Raw genomic sequence first — 27937 nt, 5'->3', positions numbered from 1 at the left:
TCCTCATTTTTCTAACTAGAGCCTGCATATCCTGTGCTAGAAGAGCTTCTTCAAATTAATTTACTGTCATTCTTGTAACATACCTGTTTATTGGGGCCCATGAATGTGTGCACTCCATTTGATCTCATCAAATGTGTTCCCTGAAATAAAGAGTACAATTATCTCATTAATGGATGGTTTGTTTCTGTAGGTAAGCACCAGTTTATGATGATTCCATCCACACTTGCATCACATTAATTTATTTCCCATTTAATCAGTGTTTAAATTGAACTAGGATCAGGCAGAACAAAACACACAGTTTTGCATAATTACGGTAGAGCAAATGGAAACAGTCATAGGATTTTAGCGTTAGAAACCTTACTGTAGAAGCACAGATGGGTTAGGAGATGTTGATAAAAAATATGTCCAGGAATAAATCCTCTATAAGCACTATATTAAATTCCCAATGCCTGCATGATAATTAACTTTGCATTAATTACTTTAAGTTTTCTGCTGTCTACAGCTCTGAGTAGAAATCCTGCAGATTGAGCAAACTGTCAAGGCATGTCTTGTCATGCTCAATTAAGTGAAATCATTAGATTGTTCAGAAAGGCATTTCTTTCCAGACTTGACTAGGTGGTAAGTTCAGTATTTATAGCTTTTCCTCTCATCTTCTCTAACCTTTTCTAAGCCAGGGTTGTGGAAGTACGGGTTTGCCTTGTGGGAAGATGGGCTACCTTGGAAAACGGATTTGAGATGGAAGCTTGTCTAGAAAGTCTCTAGATTAAGAATTGCACTTGCTGGTTTTACTTCCTCAAAACTACTAAGAGGCTGAGCAAAGTGTTCTTCAGGCAAGGGACTTCCTGAGCTGTAGTCATTTGTTAACTGCCTAAGTCTTTGTCTTAAATATTTTTTCCTTCTCCTCAATAAATCATTCCAAATACTGTTGAAGTCTTACTTTGCACACTGTCACCCCATTTCCCTCCTTCCATCGCCAGAGAACCACTCTTCCAAAGTGGATGTATATCTTTCCAGGCACGTCTTCATAACTGCATGTCATTAGAGTATATCCACAAACAATGTATTACAGAATTTTACATGTATATAAACTTTAAAAAAATGATCTCATACTGAAGGTATCCTATCATACATTTTATCATTAATCTTTTTTTAGTTATATCTGCGTCGTGCACACATGTAGATCTAGTTTGTTCATTTAAATGATGTGTTATATTCCATCATGGGAATATATGGGAATATACCACAATTTGTTATGCATTGCCCTAGTGAGGGAAATTTAAACAAATGCTTAATTTTTTTAAAGCAGAAACTAACACACCATTGTAAAGCAATTATACTCTAATAAAGATGTTTAAAAAAAAAGCTTAATTTTTCACTATTGTAAGCAATCAATTAGTGAAGATCCTTTTATCTACCGTTTTGCTGAGATTTTAATTTGAGAACGTCTGACTATAAAGCCTGTGCTCTCCCCACCATATCAAATTGACTCTCGAGTGATATCCTTCTATTATAGTTCACTTAGATTTGGTAGAACCCATTAGTTAAGTATTAAAACTTGGTAATACCATTTTATCTCCAGATGGGAACCACTTTACTAATTTAATCAGACATGAAGAGTAGATTTAATGTCTAAGGCTAAGACGTAGAATGCTGAAGTCACTAGCCACACGTGGTTACCTGAGCAGCTGAAATGTGGCTAGTACAAATTCAGATGTACTCCAAGTGTAAAATATGTACCAGATTTTGATGAAAAACAGAATGTAAAATCTCATTAACACATTTTTGGTATTGTAATGATAATATTTTAGATATATTAGGTTAAACAAAATATTTTATTAAAATTAATTTCATCTTTTCTCTTTGTTAATATGGCCTCTAGAAAATTTAGTTACAGACATGGCTATCGGATAGCGCTCACAAGGGATTAGACTGAAATGATGGAGTCTGTACTTCTGGGCGCCAGGTGGGGGCAGCAGAGAGTTGCGAGAATCAGGATTCCATGTAGGGTAACACCAGGCAAAGGTGCTGTGCTAATAAACTGAGAGGCTCAGAAAGGCAGAATGTCAGTGAAGTGGTTAAATGGGGCTACAGTCAGTATAGATCCAGGGACTAGATCCTGGATCTTGATTGGGAGGGATTGAAGCCAGGGCCATCTACAGGAGAGAGTGCTGCTTAAAAAAAATGAAAGCTCTGATATAGCACGGCTTTGAAGTCACATGATGCTGTTTGAATCCTCACTCTGAACTCAGGCAAGTTATTTGACCTCTGTAAGACTCAGTTTTCACATATGTAAATTGAGGATGATAGTATTTATTTTTTCAGTTGATGCATATTAAGAGCTTGTCACGTATACTGAATGTTTGCTACTATATTTTGAGTCATTGGGAAAGCATCAGAAGTGGTCTCTTCCCTTTTGAAGTAGTAGATATAGGCTACAGTTCTTACCATGCACAGGTTTAAAGTGACCCGTACAAAGCTTAACATGAAGTTCTCTCAGCTGAGAAGTGATACATTGGATTTCTTACTATCTTATCTCTTGCCAAGCTAGTGCCTTAAATTTATTTCCTTTCCTGGCTCTAAGTTGGGGTAATGAATGCATTTGTTCATCACAGAAGTTTCCAAGTCTTGTGTTAAGTAAGCATTAGGGATGCAGAACTTAGCAAAATATGGTTAAAATGTTTACAGTTAAGTCAGAGAGATAGAAGGTTTGTCACCTACCGATGATACAATGTGATGGGAGTCAAAGTTGAGTTATGAGAAAATTATGAATTCCATGGGGAGGATGCAGAGGGCTTCAGTGATGATGCTGAAAAGTAGAGGACATTATTGAGGTACTTGTCATTCTGTCCTGTTTCCCCAATCCCCTGTGGTCCAATGTCCTTCATCTCTGCCAATGATCTCCATCACCTACCAGCAAAGTGTCACCCTAGAGTGCATCACCAGCAGAAACTGCCCCATTTTCTAAGATCTGAGCTCTGATTTTCTCAGTAGTGCCCAACCTCCTCTGTCACCCTCCTAACTCCATTCATAGGTGGTCTCTAAAGTGGGATGTGACCATTCAGGGACTTTGCAAGATAATTCAAAGGGGTTCAGAAAGAAAACATTAAAACTTTTATTTATATTTAGCTTTTAATCATCCTTTTATGATGTATATATTTTGTGTATTCTTTAATTACATAGTATGTTAGTACAGCAACGCAAATATGTAATAAACACATGCATATATGTGTATTTTGAGAGTGAACACAATTTTTTAGTGCTGAGGTACATGTAATCACAGAACTCTGCAGACAACTGCCTTAACGTATTATTCAGAAGTTGTGGTTTCTAGTGGACGAAACCCAACTCATACTAGCTATGGAGAGAGGGTACTTACTGAAAAGATCGCCTATGTTGCTAGCCTAGGTATGTGAGGTCTAGGTCACAACGATATTGTCAGCGAGCCCTCACTCTGCCTTCTCAGCTCTTTGTATTGGGCAAGATGGCAAATGGATTCCTGAACTCATACTCTTCCAACTTAACACCCAGGGGCAAAAGACTCTTTGGCGGTAGCAGAAAAGTCCCAGGGGAGACTGACTGATCTGGTTGGATTCCATGTCCATATCTGAACCAATCACTCAGTCCAGGGAATGGAAAATTCTGGCCACCTGGATTAGATCAGGTTCGTGGGGAAAGGGGGTGATATGGATAAATCCTATGGGAACCATATGGCAAAGGTGTCCCCTAGGAAAGAGGAAGGGAACACAGGGAAGCAAGCAGACAGGACACATAGCAGCCTAGGTGTGAGTGGGACTTACTACCCCAGGACAAACAGGTCAGGATAGGAAAGGTCCCATCCAAAGATGTTACGATCCATAATCCAATGAGTAACTTTTCCTAAATTTTAAGTGGGCATGAGAAACAGAAGTAAGCTGCTGGGCTTACTCACAGGCCAAGGAAAGTTTTATGTTAAATGTGCGAAAAGGAACACTACCGAGTTTAGGTGAACATGATTTCTGATACCCCCAAATGAAAAAGGCTGAGATGTAATTTCTCTTTAGGACTTCTGAGGCAGGAGATAGAGGGGCCCCAGGCTGAGCAGCTGGGGTTCATCCTCTGTGGACAGATATTCCATAATAGCAGGATAATAGGAGAGTCTGAGCCCTGCCCAGATAAATAGAGACCCCATATTTCTCATTCTTGAAGTCAAGGAGACCTTCCTGACTATGCATGCACAGAAAAGGCTCCTTGAAGCTCAAAAGGTAGGGGGCGCCACCCCATAGTAGGTGATGTCAACCTACCCATAGGCCTCTTCGCTGGAATCTGTCTTGGCTAGGAGATGCACGCACACGTGGGAGGACCCCAAGATATACCAAATACGGACTCAAAACCAAATGATTGGCCAAAGGAAACCCGGAAGAAATGCCCCATGTAAGTGATTTAACCTACCATGAGGGCGCGACTCTCTGAGTCCACCTGTGTGTCTATCCACACGTACTCTTTTTCCTCCTAATAAACACTTGACTTGTTTCACTACTTTCCGTCTTTGTGGGAATTCATTTCTGCAAAGCCAAAGGGCCAGGGCCTTGTCACTGACCCCTGGTCGAGTGGCTAGGATTCAGCGCTTTCACAGCCGCGGCCCGACCTCAATATGTGGCCGGGAACCGAAATCCTGCTTCAAGCTGCTGCAGGCCGAGGCCACCTGAGATCACTTCCAGTGTACTTTCTCCCAGTGTATCCTATGGTGTACATCAAGTTAGAGGCTTTGGGGTCAGAGTGGCCTTGCTTTTCATCTTGACTCTGCCACACGCTAGCTGTGCACACGCGGTCTAGTTTACCAGAACCTCCGAATCGCACGTCTATCATCTGTGCCTCCCTGGCAGAGCTGTGGCGAAGATGCAATGAGACTACCTAGCACAGTTCCTAGTGCTTAATAAATAGGAACTATTATGGTGAAAAAAAGCTGCTGATGCTTGTTTTGCTTTTCGACCAGTCTGGCCACATTTCTACGGTGAAGGATGCAGGGCTGATTCGTCTTTGGAAACCCCAGCGAGTCCCCAGAGAGCCTGGCAAGGTAAATGTTCAGTAAATACTTGTTGAATGATCAACATTCATTGAGTGACTGTAGCCTATTCTGTTTCAAATCATTCCCAAGGGGCTCTATTATGAAATGCTGCTCAGACTTTCAGTTCTGCCAAAGGACAAATTACTCTTTGACCAAGAAAATTGCTTCTTAGTGCTTCCCCTCCAGCCTTCTGAAATGTGGGCCAATATTACGGCAGGGAAACTTTTCAGAGTACTGAGATTTCTGCATTGGCTTTGTGAGCAAGTATTAGAATTCTTCATGGCTTATTCTATTGCTTTGTAAAATATTTTGATCTATATTCCCAAACTGATCACGCAAGACCTGAATGAGCTGTTCTCATTAACCTCAGCAAAGACCCTTCCCCACTATGGATGGGACGAAAAGGCTGGCATGGCTTGGGATTGTCTGGGCTGCTTGAAAACGTAACTTGGGAACAAAGGTTATGAGTTTTCTCGGGCCAGCTTTGGACTGCTGTGACTCTCAGTGTGGAGGAAGTTGCCATGGAAAATAGTTATTTAAAAAGACAGGCTGTTCTTTTGGGAAGTAGTGATCAAGAGAAAGGGGTATACATTTGCCTACATGCTGATGCAGAAATCATTTTTGACAGCTTTTATCTGCCCAAGAATCTGGTAGACTGGAGCTTTTTCCCACAGTGGAAAAAAGGGGTAATTTTCCCAAAATGCTATCAGAAATTCCAGCCTCAGAAAGTTATTATGGGGTCACCTGGGCTCTCATCTCAAACCCCAAATTGCATGCTTACTGAAGACAGAGCAATGATATTGGAAGGGCTGGCGAACTGCCCAGAGAACACTCCTGTCATCTTGGTTTTGAGAGTAAAACAGACAAATGAAGTTGGTGATCTCAGGGCTAATTACTGACTTCAACCAAAGTCATTCTGCACTTTTTGTTTAAAGATCAGAAAGATTCTACTTGGAACAAGGAAGCTCCTTGATCTAGTCCTTAGAGATGTCGTCCATCAGTCCAGGCACTGAGCAAGATGTAAAAGACCGAATTGAAACCATGAAGCTGATGGGCAGTATTCAAAAGTACAATTCAGGAGTGATGTCATAAAAATGGTGGCATAGGAGATCCCAGCCTTTGTCCCCCAACAAAGATGAACAGTTAGACAGCCATCCATGAACAAAAAGAGCTCTGAGAGAGCTCTGGAATCCACTTAAACTTTAGCAACACAGTTGAACAAAACCCCTGAGAATAACAGCTCAAAAAGGGAAAGAAGACAGCTTCATCATTTGTGTGCCTCATCCCATCCCCAAGTTGGCACTGCTCAGCACCAAAAGTCAACTTTCCAGGTAGGGAGGGCTCCCCTCCCTTGGAAGAGTTGCAGGGATGAGCTACCAGTTTCCCCAGCCTTTCAGGGCACTGCATGAATGTCCTCCACCAGTTTCACCCCACTCCAACTGGCAAAGCTGAGACGTACAGAGATGGCAGGAAACAGAGAAGAAAAGCAGGGGCTACCAGGAGTAGCCACACAGCAGGAGTGATCATGTCTCCCAGTGACCTGATCTGCAGACAAACCTGGCAGCTCTCCCCACTAAAGAAACCAAGGGCCAGCAGAGCTTTCTGGGACCCCCTGCAGACTTCACCAGCTTTTGCCCCACAGGTATTCACACATTCACTGATGCCAGCTGCCTGAGTCCTCGTCTATTTCCAGCCCCTCCCCCCAGCCCCGTCTGGAGCCCAGGATCTGTATTGGCAGCCAGCCCAGGCCTGTGCGGCTACACAAATGCAAGACATCAGCCTAGATTCTTGCAGCTGATCCCCTCTGCTGTGTGTATACTCAGGGAGAGCCCCTTCAGCAGTGTACTGGCCTTACACTCATCACTGGGCTCCAATGCGGTGCATGTGCCCAAGGGGACACTGTCCAGCCATGGGAGATAGTCCTCCCTCCCACAACCCCCAAAAAACTCACAATACACTTGTGGGCCTGGAGAAGGCCTTTTCTTCTGTCACTCGCTTGCACTCTACTCACCTGCAGCTAGCCCTTCCAGCTGTGCACCTGCCTAGCCTTGGCCTGACCCCCATAGCTGGCCACCACTGCTCTGCACCAGCAGTGGGATGCAGCAGCCAAGGCATGCATAATGATAGCCAGGGCACCTGCATCTGCCAGCATGCCCATAGTTGGCTCCAGCCTTTTCTGTCTGATCTGGCCCCCACCACTACATGTGTATGTCTGTGACCAGCCCCTGACACTACACAGGCACTTGCAGCTGGCCCCTGCAGCTGAGCGTATGCACACCACCAGCTCCAGCTACCTCTGCTGCCTGTCCTGGTCCTTAGCTCCTGGACTTGGAGGCACTGCTTAGGACCCTGATAGCTCTTGCAGCCACTGTGGACACCCACAATGCTCACCCAACTCTGTGGCTGTTGATACTCTGGACCCCAGGAGGCTGAGTAGAAGATTTATCACAGTCCCCTGGACCCAGTGCTGCTATACCCCTCCCCCAACACGTGGTACCCTGCACACTGGACCTGGGGTCACAACATGCTCCAGCATGTCCCTACCTGCAGGTAAAAGTCTTCCCATACCAAAGTTAGTCCATAAAGTCTGGAAGAGGTGACTGCTTCTTCAAATGTGCATACACCTATACAAGGCTACAGGGATCACAAAGAACCAGGGAAATAGGACTCTACCAAAAGATTACAGTAAACCTCCAGAGCTGACCCCCACCCCCCAAAGGGAGATCCAGGAATTTCCTAATAAAGACTCTAAAATAATTGTTCTAAAGATGCTCAGAGAGCTACAGGAGAACACAAGTAATTTAAGGATATCAGGAAAACAGTACAAGAACAAACTGAGAAGTTCAACAAAGAGAAAACATAAAAAAAGAAACAAATAGAAATTTTGGAGCTGAAGAATATAATGACTGAACTGAGAAATCAGTAGAAAGCTTCAACATTAGACTTGACAAAGCAGGAAAGAATAATTGAGCTTGAAGATAGATCAATTGAAAATATCCAATCAAAGGAGCAAAAGGAAAAACAAAACAAAACAGTAAAAAGGACTGGATCAAAATGGCAGTGTAGGAGGATCCTGAACTCACCTGCTGCCATGGACACACCACATCTACAGCTACATAGAGAATAGTTCCCTACCTATGAAAGAAATCCAAAAAGTAACTGAACAACTCCTACACATCAGGCGAGTAAGAAAAAAAACCCACATCAAAATGGGTAGGAGAGACTGACACAATCTTGCCATGAATCCCACCCCTGTCACAGTGACTCACAATCAGGAGGGAACTCACAACTCTGAGATTGCCACCCCAACTTTTAAGACCTGCAGCTGAGAGATTGGGCCCCCAGAACATCTAGTTTTGAAAGCCAACAGGGCTTGTATGCACAAAAGCCACAAGACTAAGAACTGGTCTTAAAGGCTTGGGCAGGGCACTCCCAAAGTCCCAGGTGCCAAGCACATACCTCCCCTAACTCTGCTGCTGGATCCTGGTGTGTGTTCCTGAATGCCTCTGTGAGAGCAAGCTCCAGTAGCGAGGGAGAATGCTTAGGAAACAGGTCATGAATGGTTGGCAGAGGAGAAGCCAAAAATGAGCTATAGCACCACCTTGTGGAATACAAAAGACAAGTTTCAAATGGCCAGCCTGGTGAATATTAAGAACCAAAGAAAGTATAAAAGCTTAGTTAATGTGTCTGCTACTTCGAAGGTAAAAGCAGAAGTGAATAGCTGCAAACAATACGAAAAACCAAGGAAATATATTATCACAAAAAGAAATACAGTATCACAATAAGAAAATAGTAATTCTTCTGTAACCATACTCAAAGGCATGGAATATTGTGCTCTAAATGATGAAGAATTCAAAATAGCTGTTGTGAAGAAATTCAACAAGTTACAAGAAAACTCAGAAAGGCAGTTCAATGAAATAATGAATAAAATTAATGGACAGGAGTTCTTTACTAAAGAGAATGAAAATATAGAAAAGAACCAAATGAATTCTGGAGCTGAAAAATTCAATAAATGAGATTAAGAGTGCAATACAGAGCATCTGTAGCAGGGCAGAACAGATGAAAGAAAGCAGTAGTAACTTGGAGTGTAGGAAGATAAAAATAGTTCCCTCTCATCTTCTAACTTTACTAAGATTTAAAAAGAGTGAAGAAGGCCTACAAGAGCTATCAATTTCCATCAGAAGGGCAAACATTTGAATAACTGGAGTCTGGAAGAGAAGAAAAGAGAAGGAGAAGGGGGCAGAGAGTTTAAAGAAATAATAGTGAGAACTTCCCAAACCTGAGGAAGGACATGGATATACAAGTCATGAAAAAGACAGAAAACTATCCCATTCACATTAGCATCAAAAACAATAAAATACCTAAGGATAAATTTATCCAAGGAAGTCAAAGATCTTACAGTGAAAACTACAAGACTTTGCTGAAAGAAATAAAAGATACAAACAAATGAAGGGACACCCCATGTTCATGGATTGTAAGAGTTAATACTGTTAAAATGTCCATGCTACCCAAAACCATCTGTAGATTCAACACAATCCCTATCATAATTACAATGACATTTTTCACAGAAATAGTAAACCTTTTAAAATTTGTATGGAGCCACAAAAAGATGCCAAATAGCCAAAGCAATCCTGAGAAAGAACAAACCAGAGGCATCACACATCCTGATTTCAAACTACACTACAAAGCTACAGGAATTAAAGTATGGGGTTGGCACAGACACATAGACCAATGGAAGAGAACAGAGCACCTAGAATTAACCACCCACCCCAACAAATATTTGATAAAGGAGCAAGGAACATCCAGTGCAGGGAGGATAGTCTTCAACAAATGGTGTTGGAAAACTAGATAACCAAATGCAGAAATTAGACCTTATCTTACATCACTCAAAATTTACTTGAGAGAAATGGGTGAAGGGGATCAAAAGGTAAAAATGAACATCACCCTCCGAGCACCTCCCTACATGAGTCATCTGTGGGTTGCTTATTTTGTTTCCCAGAGTTTAATTCCAAAGCTGCATTTCTTCCCCCCCACCCTCCTTTCCTCCTTCCTTTACCATTATCAATAGTTAAAAAACTACTAAAAGAACACAATGGATAAGGAAGGAAGGGAAGGTAGGGGGAGTGATATTCTATCATCAAGGAAGCTGCAAAAAAGATATACTGTGGTCAAAGAAGGAGAAGACCAGAAGAATAAAGATAGACACACATTCTGTTCCAGTTGTATTTCCTTTCCTTATCCCTAAAATGATTCTAACCCTCAGTAATAAAACAGAAATTGGGCTCTGTCTTTTCCCTTTCTCAACTCCTATCCTGGCAAAGATTGTAAGGTTATTTTGCTGGTACAGCTCCTGAGGTTAGGTAAAGATCCAGGGCAAGCAACAAGACTCCAGCATTCCATTTTTGACCTTAGTCTTGATGCAGAACTACCTCTTTCGCGTGTGTGCTATTTGGTAATTGTGAGATTTGTTACAGTATGGAAAAAAGAAAAAAAAATTAACTTGAAATGGATCAAAGAATTAAACTTAAGACCTGAAACCATAAAATTCCTAAAGAAAACAGGGAAGGAGCTCCTCAATACCAGTCTTGGTAAAGACTGTTTGGATATGACACTAAAAACACAAACAGCAAAAGAAAAAGTGAGAGTATGTCAAACTTAAACACTTCTGCACAGCAAAATAAACAATTGTCAGAATGAAAAGGCAACCTACAAAACTGGAGAGAATTTTTGCAAATCATGTATTGGATAAAGGGTTAATATCCAAAATTTGTAAAGTACTTAAACAACTGAATAGCAAAAATCCAATCCATGAAAGAATGGGCAGAGAAACTGAATAGACATTTTTCCAAAGATGATATACAGATGACCAACCGGTAAATGAAAAGATGCTCAACATCACTAATCATCAGGGAAATGCAAATCAAAATCACAATGAGCTATCACCTTACATCTGTCAGAATGGCTATTATCCAAAGACAAGAAATAAGTGTCGGCAAGGTTGTGGAGAAAAGGGAACCTTTGTGCACAGTTGGTGGGAACGTAAATTGGTGCAACCACTGTAGAAAATAGTATGGAGTTTCCCCCAAAAATTAAAAATAGAACTACTATACGATCCAGCAACTCCACTTCTGGGTATATATCAAAAGGAAATGAAACCATTAGGTCAAAAAGATATTTACACTTCCCTGTCCATTGTAGCATTATTGACAATAGCCAAGATATGGAAAAACCTGTCCATCAATGGATGAATAAATGAAGATGTGATATATACATACACACATACAAACACAATGGAATGTACTTCAGCTATTAGAAAGAAGGAAATCCTGCCGTATGTGACAACATGGATGGAACTTGAGGGCGTTATGCTAAATTAAATGTCAGACATAGAAAGATAAATACTGTATGATATCACTTACGTGTGGAATTTAAAAGTCCAAGCTCAGAGAAACAGAATGATAGTTACCTGGGGCTGGGGAAAATGGGAAGGTGTTGGTCAAAGAATACCAACTTCCAGTTATAAGATGAATATGTTCTGGAGAATCTCACATACAGCATGATGATCATAGTTAATAATTTTATATTGTATACTTAATTTTATATTGTATACTTTTATATTGTAATTTTATATTGTATACTTAATTCTATATTGTATACAAGTATACTTGTATACTTTATATTGTATAATAATTTTATATTGTGTACTTGCTAAGAGAATAATCTTAAATATTCTCACAACAATAAATAAATGATTACATGATGCTATGGTGGTAATCATCTGGCTAAACATGAACATAACAAATTGACATGTTGTACACCTTAGACTTGCACAATATTATGTCAGTTATATCTCGATAAAGCTGGAAACCCTCCACCAAACCCAAAGAAAAAAAGTACAATTCAAGTCATGTTTTGTTCAATGGGTGGGGGGCAGAAAGATTCTACTGGAAATATTAGACATTCCTTAGGTCTGAACTGCAGGATAGGAATTATGTTTGAATTTGGCAACTTACATTTGCTCCATTGCTGGGGAAGAGAATAAATAATAGGGCTTGCATGTATTGGGCAGAACATAAGGGCTGGAAGCTCCTGATCCCGGCTGAGGAATGGTAGGCAGTGGAGGGCATGACTTAGGGCTATGAGTACGGTGGAAAGGCTGCACATCTCTCTGGCTGATCTTACCATGCCAATTTGGACAGATGTGGAAGACAATACAAGTGGAGCTCTGAGGCTGCTGAGGCTACTGTTAACCATGGGCTCAGTCTACGAGTTGGGACGATCTGTGTCCAAGGCAGTGATGAAAGCTGGACAGACAATATTCTTACCAGTAAGAGAAGCTAAGGAGGTTAGGATCGATTCTGGTCAAGGTCTCTAATGGAAATAAAAAGGGAATGGCTTACTTTTTCTTCTGCCCTCTTTTTCCCCATCTCTACTCTTAGTTCTATCAGGGAAAGGCAGCGGGCTTTCATACATGGGTTAAAATTACTCAGATATTGATTTGAATGGAAAAACTATGTGAAAGGAAATAGTGAAATAAACCTATTTATAAGGATGATTTGGGATATTTCCCATCAATGAAGTATCAAGAAACAATTTCAGATTATACACCTAGAAATGGGGCAAGTATGATTTAGGTTATGGAAATCTTTGGAAGTAAGTAACTGTCTCTCCACTACCATGAGATTTCACTCAGAGATGATAATCTGCTATTTGTACAGAGCTCTAAACTTTTCATAGCATTTTCATACACTTCTTTCACTTGAGGTGCATGACAATCCTGTATGGTTTGCAGAACACATATTATTCCTCTGTGACAGGTAACTAAACTGAGACTCACAAAGGCCCAAGAGACTTGCTCAAGGTCACATATCCAGTTAAAGGCAGAGCTATGCCTAGAAGTGGACTCTCAGTACTGTTTGTTCTGTTTTCTCTAGTTCTGTTTTAGCACGACCTGCAAATGACATGTTATGCTTTGACCTGGACCAGTTCTTAGATGACTCAGACGTTCAGAAAATGTGCTGGATCTTCCTTGGTGGATGATTCCAGCATATTATGGTGTTTAGAGGAACAGCTAGGGGCTAACAGTGGGAGTACAGTGGCTGCTGCTTTTTTCCTAGGGGAAAAACAGGACAGTTTAAACTGACTTGAAGGTGAAAACTGCCTCTTGAAAAATCTTTGTTTTGTAGAAAGAGAGACCATTTGGTTGCAGCCTTGTGCAGGGATAATTATAGCTTGAATCAACTGAACTCTTGGTGGATACATTTATTTCTGAAAAATTATACTTGGAGAGTTTTAAGTGACCACAGTTTCTCAAAATATCAGCAAGTAGAAAATGAACAAATCAAATCCCAATTAATTTTCTGGATCTAATATTGCAATGATGGTTTTTAGTCAAATAAAAATATATTTACTCAGAACATAAGTACACATAAGGAGAATGGGCAAAGACAGCTATATTAGAATTAATTTTTTATGTTTCCTTTACTGTTATTTATTTTCTGCATCAAAAGATATTCACTAGGTACTCTTTCCTGTGAAAGTAGGCAGGGCAAGTATTCCTATTTTTCAGAGGGCACTTATTTTGTTTTCCATTTTCAAGGCTACCTTAGAGTTGAAAATTCATGTCTTCAGTTAGGGGCCGAATTTGCCATAAGGACAATCAATGTTTCACATCCAAGAAGGGACATTTATTTATAGTGATCACTGCCATGGGCCTTGGGGAAGTGTTTAAGATAAAACAATATTCATGACTCTGTCCTTTTCCTCAAGACCAAGAGCTGGTTCTCATTAGCTAATCTTCCAACAACACAGGCAAGGGACTGGACCCTCACCACCTCAGTCATTTGATCTGAACTAGGCTTCAGATGTTCTCACCTGGTTCATGACTTTTTGGAGAAGCTTGAAAGACTTCTCTTACTTGGCTTGATTCTCAGAGTGGTCTGGATTCTGCTTATGAGTTGACCTGGTGGGGACATTGGTCACAAGGACCTGAAGTATTCCTCTGGATCAACTGAATTATACAGAGTATATACTGAGAGTGGCAGAAAGCATCTTAACAGGGAAACAGGTAGCAGGAAAAAAAAAAAAAAAGAGGTTAAAGAAATGAAGTAAGGACAGTGATTTGTCAATGTTGAGACTGATTCTTACAGGTCAGAATTTCAATATTGGCACTATTGACATTTTGGGTTAAATAGTTCTTTGTTGTGGGGATACCCTGTGCATTGTAGGATGTTTAGCAGCAACCCTGGCCTGTACCCACTACGTGCCAGTAGTACCCCTCCCCACCTGTGACAACGAAAAATGTCCCCAGACATGGCCAAACATCCCCTAGAGGGCAAAATCGCTCCCGATTGAGAACCGCTGTTATAGGCTAATATAGCTGTAGTTGATGACTAGTAGGTTTGTGATATAATCAGCCTTAGGTTTACTCTTTAGATGCTTCTGGGAGCATGACCGAGTTGAAGGAGCATGGGCTTTGGAGTCAACCAAACCTGAGCTTAGATCCCAGTTCTGTCACTTACTTGCCATGTGACACTGGGCAATTTAATCTCAGGGTCTTCATCTGTAGTGGTAACAGTGCCTATTTCCCTGGGCCATGTGACAAATCCCTGCAGCAGTGTGCCAGGCACAGTTGGGGCTCACTAGATGTTAGTCTCCATTCTTCCTCCCTTTCTTCTTTCCCCTTCTCCCAAGGTGGGCTGTGAAAGCAGGGAAACCAAGGGACTGAGCAGGTGGAAGTTCTGGTCCATATTCTACCCCCTTACCTAGTATCAGACTTCTTGTGAGCGCCATAAACATTAAGAAGGTGAACATTCGAGGTTTAGCCATAAGGAACACCCAAAAGCTTTGCAACTGGAGACGTCTAGGAATATGTATGTGTTTATACATATATACAACACACTGCTAAAGTCATTTGCTGTGTGCCTTTGGGCCACATCTCAACTGGCATCCTGAAAAGTGATCCACTTTGGGCAACTGAGGCAACAATAGATATATCCTCAGACCATTCTACAGATCTTTGGAGTGACTGGGCTGGTGGTCACACTTCCTTATGCAGCTGACCCTACAATCCTGAAAACTTATCAGCTCTGACCACTACTGTCAACCTATAGCAAGCATACAACTCTAAATCTGGACCCTGCCCACCAGTCTGGACATAGTGCTTTTGCTGCATAACATAGGTGGGAGGATCTGAGCTGTGGATGGCTGAAGGAAAGGCAGCTTGTTAGACACTGCACAGGGAGGGGAGAGGCTGTCAGCATGAGAAGTGTGGGAAAAGGAACATCACGACACTGGCTCAAACAAAACAGCACTGAAGGGCTTGCTGGGAAGCTCCACAAATAGAACCGCACTGCACATGGGAACCAGAGATAGGATCAGGAGACATCAGGTGGGGAGATAGCGGACTGTGTACCAGACTGTTTGCCTTCTCGGCTTTTTTTGCTGCTTAATAGCAGTCTGCAAATCACTGCATATTTCCTCAGTTCCTACCTCTATAAAGCTTACTCTGAAGATTTATAAGCAGCTCATGCAGCTCAGTAACAAAAAAACAAACAATCCAATCCAAAAATGGGCAGAAGACCTAAATAGACATTTCTCCAAAGAAGATATACAGATGGCCAACAGACACATGAAAGAATGCTCACCATCATTAATCATTAGAGAAATGCAAATCAAAACTACAATGAGGTATCACCTCACACCGGTCAGAATGGCCATCATCAAAAAATCTAGAAACAACGAATGCTGGAGAGGGTGTGGAGAAAAGGGAACACTCTTGCACTGTTGGTGGGAATGTAAATTGATACAGCCACTATGGAGAACAGTATGGAGGTTCCTTAAAAAACTAAAAATAGAACTACCATACGACCCAGCAATCCCACTACTGGGCATATACCCTGAGAAAACCATAATTCAAAAAGGGTCATGTACCAAAATATTCATTGCAGCTCTATTTACAATAGCCAGGACATGGAAGCAACCTAAGTGTCCATCATCGGATGAATGGATAAAGAAGATGTGGCACATATATACAATGGAATATTACTCAGCCATAAAAAGAAATGAAATGGAGGTATTTGTAATGAGGTGGATGGAGTTAGAGTCTGTCATACAGAGTGAAGTAAGTCAGAAAGAGAAAAACAAATACAGTATGCTAACACATATATATGGAATCTAAGGAAAAAAAAAAGGTCATGAAGAACCTAGTGGCAAGATGGGAATAAAGACACAGACCTACTAAAGAATGGACTTGAGGATATGGGGAGGGGGAGGGGTGAGACGTGACAGGGTGAGAGAATGGCATGGACATATATACACTACCAAACGTAAAATAGATAGCTAGTGAGAAGCAGCCACATAGCACAGGGAGATCAGCTCGGTGTTTTGTGACCGTCTGTGGGGGTGGGATGGGGAGGGTGGGAGGGAGGGAGATGCGGGAGGGAGGAGATATGGGAACGTGTGTATATGTGTAGCTGATTCACTTTGTTATAAAGCAGAAATTAACACACCATTGTGAAGCAATTATACTTCAGTAAAGATGTTTAAAAAAAAAAAAAAGCTTACTCTGCCTGCTTCTAAGGATGTTGTTAATATCAAACGAGGCAACACACGTAAATGGACAATTGAAGCCCTGAGCATGGCAGGTGTTACCTTTCTATACGAGGCCAAAAACAGTCAAGACACAGCACCTGTTGCCAGTGTCACAGTAACGGTGACTAATGTAGTAAACATGTATGTGCCAGGAGATTTACATGAATCATTGGTATCTCTACAACTCTGTGAATTTGATATTTTTATTCCCATTTCACCAGTAAAGTTAAGTGGTTTGTTTGAGGAACTCAGTCCTGCCTCTTTCCAGAGACTGTACTCTTCTCACTACCTTACATGCCTCCCTTAAATTCTTCGTACATTCATAGGCTGTCAGTATGGTGAGACTGAAGCATGACTCTTATTTTTAAGCTTTCCTTTCTTCATACCTACTCAGTCCTGTAATTTCCCACCTTAGAAATGTACACAAGCTTTGATCTAGTAAAGCTGTTATAGAAGCTTCAGTCTGGAGACTGGCCTTCGTATTTTCCTGAGTACGTGAGTTCTAAGCAAGCAGGATTCCGGCAACCTTGCCATGGCCCTGGGAGCAGCTTAGAAAGCCATCTGTGCACAGAGTCCCCATTACACACTGAAAACCACAGCAGTTGCAACAAGGCTAAGGATTACGGATAGTGGGAGGATGAGGTCTTTAATCTCTGTATTATTGTTCTATCGTTGCTATAGCAAATCACCACAAATTTAGACACTTAAATCAATACAAGCATATTATTTTACAGTTCTGTAGGTCAGAAGTCTGACGCGAGTCTCACTAGACTAAGGTCAAGGTATCAGCAGGGCTACATTCCTTTCTGCAGGCTCTAGAGGAGAGTCTGTTTTCTTACTTTTTGCAGCTTCTAGAGACGGTCCTCACTCCCGGGTTCACAAATCTCGTCCTCCATCTTCAAAGCTAACAGCTCTGACTGCTTTTCCACCATCATGCTTCTCGCTGACTGACGCAGGCAGGAAAGGCTTTCTCCTTATAAGGGTTCAGGTGATTAGATTGGTTCCACCTGGGTAATTCATTCTCCCCTCCCCTTCTCAAAGTCCTTAACCTTAATCATATTTGCAAAGTCCCCGTTGCCGCATAAGGTAGCATACTTACAAATTCTGAGGATTAGGATGTGGACATCTTTGGGGTATTATTTTGTCTACCACAGTCCCCATTCAGATTACAAGTACGAGAGGCATAAACAGGTTCGGGAACAAACACAACTGACTTAGTAAACATACAACGAACTTATTAGTGGGAGCAGAAGTGTTTGGGTACTAGGGAGTGGCTGACTAGCCCACATAATGTGACTGTTCAGTATGCATTTTGTCATCTCTGTTTTATAGGCAGAATGGACACAGCTGGTTAACATGGTGAAATGTGAAATGGGAGTCAATTAATAGAATTTCTACTGCCATTTGCTCGGCAGGGCAGGTTTGGGAAGCTGAGTTTGATAGTATTGTCAGGAACTTGAGTGCTGGCGTTTTAGTCTTGAGGGACAAAACAATGAAAAACTATCCCTTGACGCCATATAGGAGTGAAGTGGGAGCACCTGCTGGCCTTCAGGGCTGGGCACCCATTGATTTTGAGGTGAGAAGCTGGGTGGTTATTGAAAGTGACTGATAATGGGGCTAGAGAGGAACAGGAATAAACAGGTCTTTACAAATTTGAACTTGGCTCGATAATTCTTCTCTATGAAGATGTCTTTTTCCCTCTCCTCAGCCAGAGATTTTAACATTTTCTGAGTTCCAAATTCTCCATGTATACATGTCTCACTTGCAGCTCTCATAACGTGGAGTTATAATTATTTAGTTTTATGCTCAGACTGGGTGCCCCTTGAGGACAGACCCTGTATCTGATTTACTGTTGCATCCCGTGATCTGGTTCAGTGTCTGTTACAGAGTGAGGGAGCGAGGGCATGCAAAATCTGGAGGATTTACACCCATGGTTACTGGTCAGGGTCATACATAGTCTTCCAAAGAAGTAGAGGGTCCCACTTAATGCCTCATGAGAGGCTAGAAATGGTGCTTGGCAATGGAGGCTTAAGTTAGGATCAGCTTTTGGGACTTCCTGGTGGTCCAGTGGTTAAGACTCCACATTTCCACTGCAGGGGGCACGGGTTCAATCCCTTGTGGGGCAAACCAAGATGCCGTGTGGAGCGGCCAAAAAAAGAAAAAAATTAGGATCAGCTTTTATTGTTGGCTGGGAAAGGGCTGTCTTCCAGATCAGTTCTGTAGGGGATTGTAGGGTTCTGTTGTGCTGGCTGGTTTTCATTATGTCTTTGACTGGTTTAAAAGCAGATTCAAGTTGACTTGTGCAGCAGAAACTGATAGAGCTAATTGCCCTGGAGGCGGCCAGCAAGATTACTGTGTGATGATGCAGTTGTGTAATCCTTCTAGGCATAGGATTGCTAGTTGTGGTGATTTGCAATGATCACATAAGGCAGTGAAACACCTAATGCCCCTTTTCTCTTCAAATATGTTTAATGAAGTAGACATGGCATCATATTAGTAGAATTAAACAGAGTTGCTTTAAAATGTGTGTTTGCTGTTTTTGGCTCAGTTATTTCCTGCCAAATTATTTTGCCAATGGTGCAAACCAGCTCAGACTATTGCTCATCGAGCTGGGATGGTCTACATTTGTGGTGTATGGATAGTAACCTTGTCACAACTGCAGGTTTGATACTAGATTTCATTTCTTCTACCACTTTAAATTTAGAAGTGGTCTAAACTCATTTTGGAAGTCCTTTGGGAATAGTCCAAATATGTTTTGTGTGGTCAATAGGGGTGGTCTCTGCTGAATGGTACAGAAATTGGTGGAAAGTACCATGTAGTTTTATCACAATTCTTGGTCTGATTGCTCTTGTCCTCAATTCATTTGAATATTTCTCTCAGATTGGTTAATGCTACTTCATCTATTTCATCTTGGCCTTGTGGTGTTTGATTTGTATGCATTCTCAGAATAGTTTGGCCTCATGGTATTTCTGAGTCAAATGTAGCAGGAAAGGATGAAAAATAGCTTTACTTTTGCAACTTACTTTCTTAATCAACAGTTATGAGTAAAAAAGTAGAAGAAACCATGAGTGACTCCCTGAAGTTTGTCCTGAGGCTAAACCTGTTAATCCTTTGGAGAGAGCCAAATCTGAGAATTACCTGCAGCAGCAAATCCTACAAAAGGTGAGGGAGTTGTTATGTGTATTGGTCAAGGTTCTTCAGAGAAACAGAACCAATAGGATGGATTTAGATACTTACACATTTATACATCTATCTATCTATTTATCTCCTATCTATCTATCTATCTATCATCTATCTATCTAATCTATAAAGAGATTTATTGTAAGGAATTGGCTCATGCAGTTATAGAGGCTGAGAAGTCCCTAGATCTTCAGTTGGCAAACTGGAGACACAGGAGATGCTGTGAAGTTCCAGTCCCAAAGATGGCAGGCTCGACCTGAAACACCAGTCTGAGCCTGAAGTTTGGAAAAGACCAATGTCCCAGCTCATTAAATCAGGAGGGAGGAGTTCCCGCTTATTCAAATTTTTTGTTTTATCCGGTCTTCATTTGATTGGATGAGGCCCCACCCACATTAGAGAGGGCAATTTGCTTTATTTAGTCTACCAATTCAAATGGTAATCTTATCCAGAAACGCCCTCAAAGACATACCAAGAATAATGTTTGACCAAATGTCTGGGCACCTTTTGGCCCAGTCAAGTTGACGTAAAATTAATCTATATGGTATGCAAGAAAGTGTTCCTTCAAGAATCCCCTGATTCTGCCAGAATTTGGTTCTACAAAAATTAAGAGCCTCAGGTGACACAGATTCTTTTTCAGAATGGAAAATAAGCATAGATCTCTACTTACCCATGGGTCAATTTTAACTGGATAACAGAAAATACCTGATGATCAGACATTCAGTCATGAAAAATAGAGATGACAACTTTAAGATACAGCAGAGCAAATTTAAGTTTGCTTTTTCAGATAAGAAGGCAGCTGTCAGATATCACTTCTAGGATAGTAGTGTGAGGAATTCTGTGGACCCATTCCTCAGTGAAATAAGCATACCTACTGAAAACCATAAAATAAAGCCAAACTATTTAAAGTCTAGAAAATTTCCAAAGGGCATGCAGTAAATGAAGAAACATCTATTCAAGAAAATATCTGAAACAGAGTAAGATTAGTGAGAGTCTGTGGCACTTGAGCCATGACCAGCCCCCCTCACCATCAGCTTGATGGAAACACTACTTCTGGTGGGTGTGACTAAGAAGATGGGGTTCCCTCTCCTCTCAGCTTCTGATCAGGGGATGTGGTATTTACCAGGAGGGGCAGGTCTCCAGCCCTTTTCATCCCCTCAATCTCTGAGTTGAAGAGGCTAATTTACTGGTGAGAGAGACTGAGAAGTCAGGTGGCTCCCTTCATCCACCCAGCCCTCACTCATTGGGCAGATCTACCCCAGGTGGGACAGGATGAGCATATTTGTCCCCAATTTCCCTGTCCTGGCTCACTTGCAGAGCAGAGGTTCCAAGCCAGGAGAGGTAAGTCAAGAAGACCAGAGGCTACCACACCTGCCCAGTGCCTGGAGTAGGAGCTCAGAAATTTTGCCCAAGAGAAGAGGCAAAAGATAAATCTGAAGCTCTCCCCAACGGGACTGAATTTATTTGAAAAAGAATGTGGAGAAGTTTAAACCTGGGATGCTCTCCAAAATATGAACGTTTTGCTGGTAAACAAGTAAGAGGAGGCTGGTAGCTCTTACAAATTAAAAGCAACAAACGAAATCACAGACAAGTTATTTTAGCAGTGAGAACTGGAGAGAGACCGCTAAGAAGATCCTTCTTCAGGCCAGAACAAACCTCAAAAACTGGTCTCAAAAATGACTACTGAATGAATTTAATTGGATGAGATTGTGGAGCAATTTATGCCCAAAGCATTGTTGAAAACAATAGCCCTATAAGCTGGTGGAGCCTAATGACTGGGTGTGATACCAAGTGAGGCAGACATCTTAACAGAGAGACTCTCAAAGACAGCTCTCCTAAAACCACTTTTGTCCAAAAAGCTTCATCTCTGGTGAGGTATTGGACTTCACTAAAATAGTATCCAAGTGTCCAAACACGTAAAAAGGCAAACATGCACAAAAAAGAAAAATCCCCAGAGATGGGGTTTGAAATCAATACCCAGAGTTTCTAAAATGTCCAGTTTTCAACAAAAAATTATGAGAGATGCAAAGAAACAGTGTGACCTATCCACAGGGAAAAAGGTAGGCAATAGAAACTGCCTGTGGGAGGGCTCAGACATCAGATTTAATAGACAAAGACTTCAAATCAGCCATTATAAATTCGTTCAAAGAACTAAAGGAAATCATGCTTAGAGAAGTAAAGGAAAGTATGAAGACAGTTTCATCAAATAGAGAATATCAATAAAAAGATATGAATTATAAAAAAGAATCAGGACTTCCCTGGAGGTCCAGTGGTTAAGACCCTGTGCTCCCCATGCAGCAGAAGACCCTGCATGCCCCATGGTGCAGCCAAAAAAAAAAAAGAATCAAATTGAAATTCTGGAGTTGGAAGCACAACAACTGAAATGAAAAATTCACCAGAAGCGCTCGACGGTAGTTTGAACTGGAAGAAGAAATAATCATCCAACTTAAAGATAGCTTGATAGAGATTACATAATATGAAGAACAGAGAGAAAAAAGAATAAGGAAAAATGAAGAGAGCCTCAGAAAAATCTGGGAAAACACCAAGCACACTTACATATGTGTAATGAGAGTACCAGAAGGATAGGATAGAGAGAAAGGAGCAGAAAATATATTCAAAGAAATAATGGCTGAAAAATTCCAAAATTTGATGAAAATGATTAACCTACATTTCCAAGGAGCTCAACAAATTCCAAGTGGGATAAACTCAAAGACTCACACCCAGACATGTCATTGCAGAAATGACGAAATCCAGACAAAGAGAAAATCTTGAAACCATCAAGGGAAAAATAACTTATGTATGAGGGAACACCAATAAGATTTGAAGTACATGAATCATAGACTTACAGAGCTGCAGCCTCAGAAAAGAACTTTCACATATGGTGAATCATGCGTCAATACTTTCTAATCTTGTGTGCATTGCAGACCTCACGGTCCTCTTTCTCTTTGTACCTAGCCTCAGCCTCATATTCCTTGCAAACAACCATCCATGCACCCAGTGAGAGTCAACTAGGTCATGCATACGAGATGAAATACAATATTTATCATCCCAGCCTCATTTCACAGATGAGGAAAATCAAGGGCTAGAAGTCACACAGAGTTAGAGGCAGATGCAGAAATAGCTTCCGAGACTCCTGACAGCTGGTGCATGGTACCATTCTGCATTTGTTGAGATCTACCAGCATCACAGGTCCTTTTAAATTTCTATCTGAGGAGCTTTTAAATAACCAACCAACCTTGTTTGTTCTATTCCATATGAGCAGAGAGCTCTAGGACTGGAGCATTCATGCTTGAAAAGGAGTGATTAATCAGCACCAAGAGAGGTTGTTATATACAGTATATTAAAAAAACCTGTCTCTCATATTTCAGGCTTCCCTGGGATTCCCCTGGGGTTCAAAGCTATGTCCCTGAAGTTCTCCTTTCAGTCTCCCCCCTCCCCACCCCTGGCAGGCACAGGGGACATCCTGCTGGCGAGGCTGTGCATTACTGGTACCCCAGAGGGAGTTCTAAGTGTCCACAGGCAAAGCCTCCCATCTGTCTCAAGTTTTTTTTTTTTTAAAGACTTTTTAAAATTTATTTTATTTATGGCTGTGTTGGGTCTTCGTTTCTGTACGAGGGCTTTCTCTAGTTGCGGCAAGTGGGGGTCACTCTTCATCGCGGCGTGCGGGCCTCTCACTATCACGGCCTCTCTTGTTGCAGAGCACAGGCTCCAGATGCGCAGGCTCAGTAATTGTGGCTCACGGGCCTAGTTGCTCCGCGGCATGTGGGATCTTCCCAGACTAGGGCTCGAACCCGTGTCCCCTGCATTGGCAGGCAGATTCTCAACCGCTGCGCCACCAGGGAAGCCCCTGTCTCAAATTTTGATCTTCAAAACTGAGAACTGGCAGACCAACAGGTGCATCAGGTTAGCAAGTACATATTTGGCTCATACTTATTAATACACCTCACAACAGGAAATTGACAACTGAATGTACCACATGCCTTAGAATTTTATTTATTTAGTTAGGTTTTCTTCTCTCTTTCCTCTCTTAGTCTGAAGAATCAGCTCTGAGAGCCCAGCGGGCTTGGTAAATCAGTTACATAACAGAGTCTCCTGCCCCTGCCCGAACTGATTGGGAGATATCAGTGGTTGAGTTCGTGTGAATCACAGCTTCCAAAGAGAATCCAACGAAGTCTCTTTCCACTGTCCCCACTTACCCATTTCTCATGCAGTTCTCTACCCTCTGCAAGTCCATCCTACATCCTGGAAAGTTCCCTCATTTCACAGGCCTACCTGCTGGGCAGGGTTGATGCTGGCATTCCAGAAGGCTAGGATTGCAACTGTTTTCCTCTTGCTTATTGTCACAAATGTCAGGTGATGTCACCACTGCCTTTTACTCTTCAACCTCTTACCCATCTGACTGATTTTGCTGAGAGACCAACTTCTACTGAGAACTGATAGATAATAACTGTCTCTAAGGATTGCCTAGAAGTGCTTTATAAATACTTCAGGGCTACATTTTATTTATTATTTTAGCTAAATCCACTCAGATTGTTCCTACAAACACAGTTGTGTGATATTTGATAAATGAAAATGTAAAAATCGTCTCATCTATTTGGCTTCTTTTAGATGCTATTCCTGCTTCTTTTCAGATGACAGTCCTTTCAGCTGGGATCGACTTGCAGTATTGATCCTAGGAAGGCAGCCAGCCACCAGTGGCTTCAGTTGGAACTCAAGCCTCTTTGCATTGAGATCTGGTTGTCTCTTCCCAAAGCCCTGCTGTATTAGTCATTGGAGGGTGTTTATGTTTTTCCAGCTTCCCTTGAGTGGTGTAGCGATCTGCCATGCAACTTTTGTGCAGCTTTGCTATGGTGTAATTGCAAAACTATTATTTCATTCAGTGCATCACTCTGGATTGCCTTTACCTTTTGTTTTACTTATAAATAAAAACATATTATTTATTACAATTCAGGGAATGGTTCTTTGCTGGGTCTGTGTTTGGGGCAGTTGTGGAAATGTAATGTAGCAACAAGTCTTTGCTTTGTAAGAAATCTCTGAGAGTGTTTTCTGAGTTAAGTTAAATCCTGGGCCACCAAGTCTCTTCTGAGTGTTTTCTGAGTTAAGTTAAATCCTGGGCCACCAAGTCTCTTCTGAAGTTAGGGGAGTGCTTCAAGATTTAGTGAGGCCTTTGTGAATGCTGAAGGATATTAACTCCACCCAGACTGTAGTCTAGTTTCAGCATTGCCATGATGAATCTCTGGACCAACCTAGATGCCAAACTCAGAATCTTTTTGGGTTAACACAAGACAACAACAACAAACATCTTCCTGATCGTATAAAATAATCAACAACTGAGGTAAAAAATTTCGTAGGAAAAGTGGAGGAGGTGATTTGTGTCACATATCTCATCACACGCAGTTAAAAAAAATCCCCTTTGGACCTATTTGTTCTCTTCCAAAGCCCTTTCTTGGCCGCTTTGCCTCAAAGGGTTTGTTTCTTTCTTCCTTTTCTGAGCAGCATTTGGCCTCTTCTTCTGAGCTCTTTGGTTGCTGTTGCCCAATCTCCTTATTGTCAGTCTGGCCCCTAGAATTAGGCCACTAATACTAAATGTTATCCTTTCTATGCAGGTTGTCTTTTCAGCCCAACTCATCAGTACCTTGAGACAGAAGGAGTCCTCCTTACTCCAGCTCTTTCTTTAACATTTCTTGAACTGAAAATCTTGCTTTACCTGTTAGTGTGTCAGAATAGTCCCTAGACCTTGTACTGTCGTTGACTTACTCTTCCAGTTTCCTAAAATGCCTTCTCTTTCTTATATAATCTTCCACAAGTGCCCCGGGACTTGGATTAGAAGAGTATGAGTGATGCTGATAAGGAAATCTTTTAAAAATGTTCCTCCTCCCTGACAGTTAACCAGAAGCTATGAACTAAGTTCGAACCACTTGGACTTGGGGTGAGAACTCACAGGATGTGTGATGAGAACCAAGCTGCCTTTACAAAATCAGAACATCTGGTTGTTTGAACACCCTGCATCTTCCGTACTCAGCTAGAAGTGCTTTTGATCATTCTTGTCTTTTTGTGAGGTGGAGCTGCTTCTGTAAGCAACTGTTGCCACCGTCATTGCCATACAACATCAAAATGGGCCAGAAAATTTGCTGACATATCTGTGTGGGTGAAAACAGATGCGGTCACCAGCTTCTTAGAACATCTGCAGGGAGAGGCATCTCCATTAAACACTTTAATGTTCAAGTCAAATTTAGAAGCTAAAAGCTCTATGATCCAGGGTTTAAAATTAAGCAGCTGGTAGTTCACAGTTAGCATGTCAGAGACCCAAGGAACCTATTCAGTGAAGACTGGAGAACCAGAAGCTCACACCTGAGCTTGCCTAATGATACTGATGATGAGTGTCTTAATCTTGATGAAGATGAGATATGACATATAGCTACAGGAATATGGCTTTGAAAAAAAATCTTAAAATTATTTAAAGAAGAGGGGCTACTTAAAAATTGAAAAAAATTTTAATATATTTTTTAAAGGTTACTTTCCATTACCAGTTATTACAAAATATTGGCTCTATTCCCCATGATGTACAATACATCCTTGAGCCTGTCTTACACCTAATAGTTTGTACCTCCTACTCACCTACTCTTATACTGTCCCTCCTCCACCCTGGCACACACTAGTTTGTTCTCTATATCTGTGAGTTGGCTTCTTTTTTGTTATATTCATCAGTTTGTTGTATTTTTTAAGTTCCGCATATAAGTGATATCATACAGTATTTGTCTTTCCCTGTCTGACGTATTTCACTTAGCATAATGGAAGAGGGGCTACTTTTTAAAGGTCCTTAACAAAATATGTTTAAAGATAGTATTTTTCTTGTGTAAACATATTTCATTTCTATACATTAAAGTATAAGATTGAACCATGTGAGTTTCCTTAAAAAACTAAAAATAGAATTACCATATGATCCAGCAATCCCACTACTGGGCATATACCCAGAGAAAACCATAATTCAAAAAGACACATGCACCCCAATGTTCATTGCAACACTATTTGCAATAGCCAGGTCATGGAAGCAACCTAAATGCCCATTGACAGACGAATGGATAAAGAAGTTGTGGTACATATATATAATGGAATATTACTCAGCCATAAAAAGGAACGAAATTGAGTCATTTGTTGAGACGTGGATGGACCTAGAGACTGTCATACAGAGTGAAGTAAGTCAGAAAGAGAAAAACAAATATCGTGTATTAACGCATGTATGTGGAACCTAGAAAAGTGGTACAGATGAACCAGTTTGCAGGGCAGAAGTTTAGACACAGATGTAGAGAACAAACATATGGACACCAAGGGGGGAAAACCGTGGTGGGGTGGGGATGGTGGTGTGCTGAATTGGGCTATTGGGATTGACATGTATACACTCATGTGTATAAAATTGATGACTGATAAAAAAAAAAGATTGAACCATGTGATATTGCAGTAATTGCACAGTTTTTGACTTACAAAAATGGAAATTCCATGTATTTCCTAAAAGCCTTCTGGTAGCTCTGAAGGGTTAGGAGGGTGCTATGAATGCTCTCTGTGTTGAAGTCGCTGAGCCTCTCCTGACTTGGTCTGGAATACACTGAGTATCTCATCCCCAAATACCAGTTGCTGCCATGAACTAATCTTGCTGCAATACACTAGTTGAAACACAGTAAAAACAAGAATAATAACAACATGCATATGTGTATATTTTTTAACAGGAAGTGCCAGACATTCTTCTAAGTGCCTTACCTTTATAAATTTACATTTAGACCAAACAACAACCTTATGGGGATAATTATGTGATTCTCTTTTTTACGGAAGAAGACACTGAGGTGCATAGAGTATAAATAATTTGCCTAACATTCCATAGCTAGTGCATGAGGGAGTCAGGATTTGAACCTACCAGTGTGTCTCTAGAACCTGAGCCATCCCACACCGTAGTATATGGTAGTAAGCTATGCTCTCTCTTCATTGAAATAGTCTAGGAAACAGCACATGGGGACCTGACTAAGGCAACAGCAGTCGGGACAGAGATGAGGGGATTGATATGACAAGTATTAATAGAATTGACAGGATTTGGTCCCACTTAGATGTGGAGGGTAAAGGAAGGAGAGACCT

At 41.3% G+C, this 27937-nt stretch overlaps 2 long non-coding RNA genes across 4 annotated transcripts in view; both read right to left on the bottom strand.

The window, feature by feature from the left end:
- LOC309626845 overlaps positions 1-19150 on the bottom strand; it is a 60752-nt gene extending 41602 nt beyond the window's left edge. For 2 of the 3 annotated variants that reach the window (XR_014243426.1, XR_014243427.1), the window contains exons 1-2: positions 17476-19150; positions 84-2806 (exon numbers count right to left, since the gene is read on the bottom strand). This is a non-coding gene — a long non-coding RNA (uncharacterized lncRNA). The remainder of the gene's footprint in view (positions 1-83; positions 2807-17475) is intronic. The other variant, XR_014243428.1, reaches the window with a different exon arrangement.
- The window catches only part of LOC309626870, a 604516-nt gene that overhangs the window by 192661 nt on the left and 383918 nt on the right, over positions 1-27937 (bottom strand). The gene's annotated exons all lie outside the window — the stretch shown is intronic.

This window comes from Balaenoptera borealis (genome assembly GCF_965194805.1).
Source record: "Balaenoptera borealis genome assembly, chromosome: 3".
NCBI classification, from domain to species: domain Eukaryota; kingdom Metazoa; phylum Chordata; class Mammalia; order Artiodactyla; family Balaenopteridae; genus Balaenoptera; species Balaenoptera borealis.
This window is presented reverse-complemented; position numbering and strand designations above follow the sequence as displayed.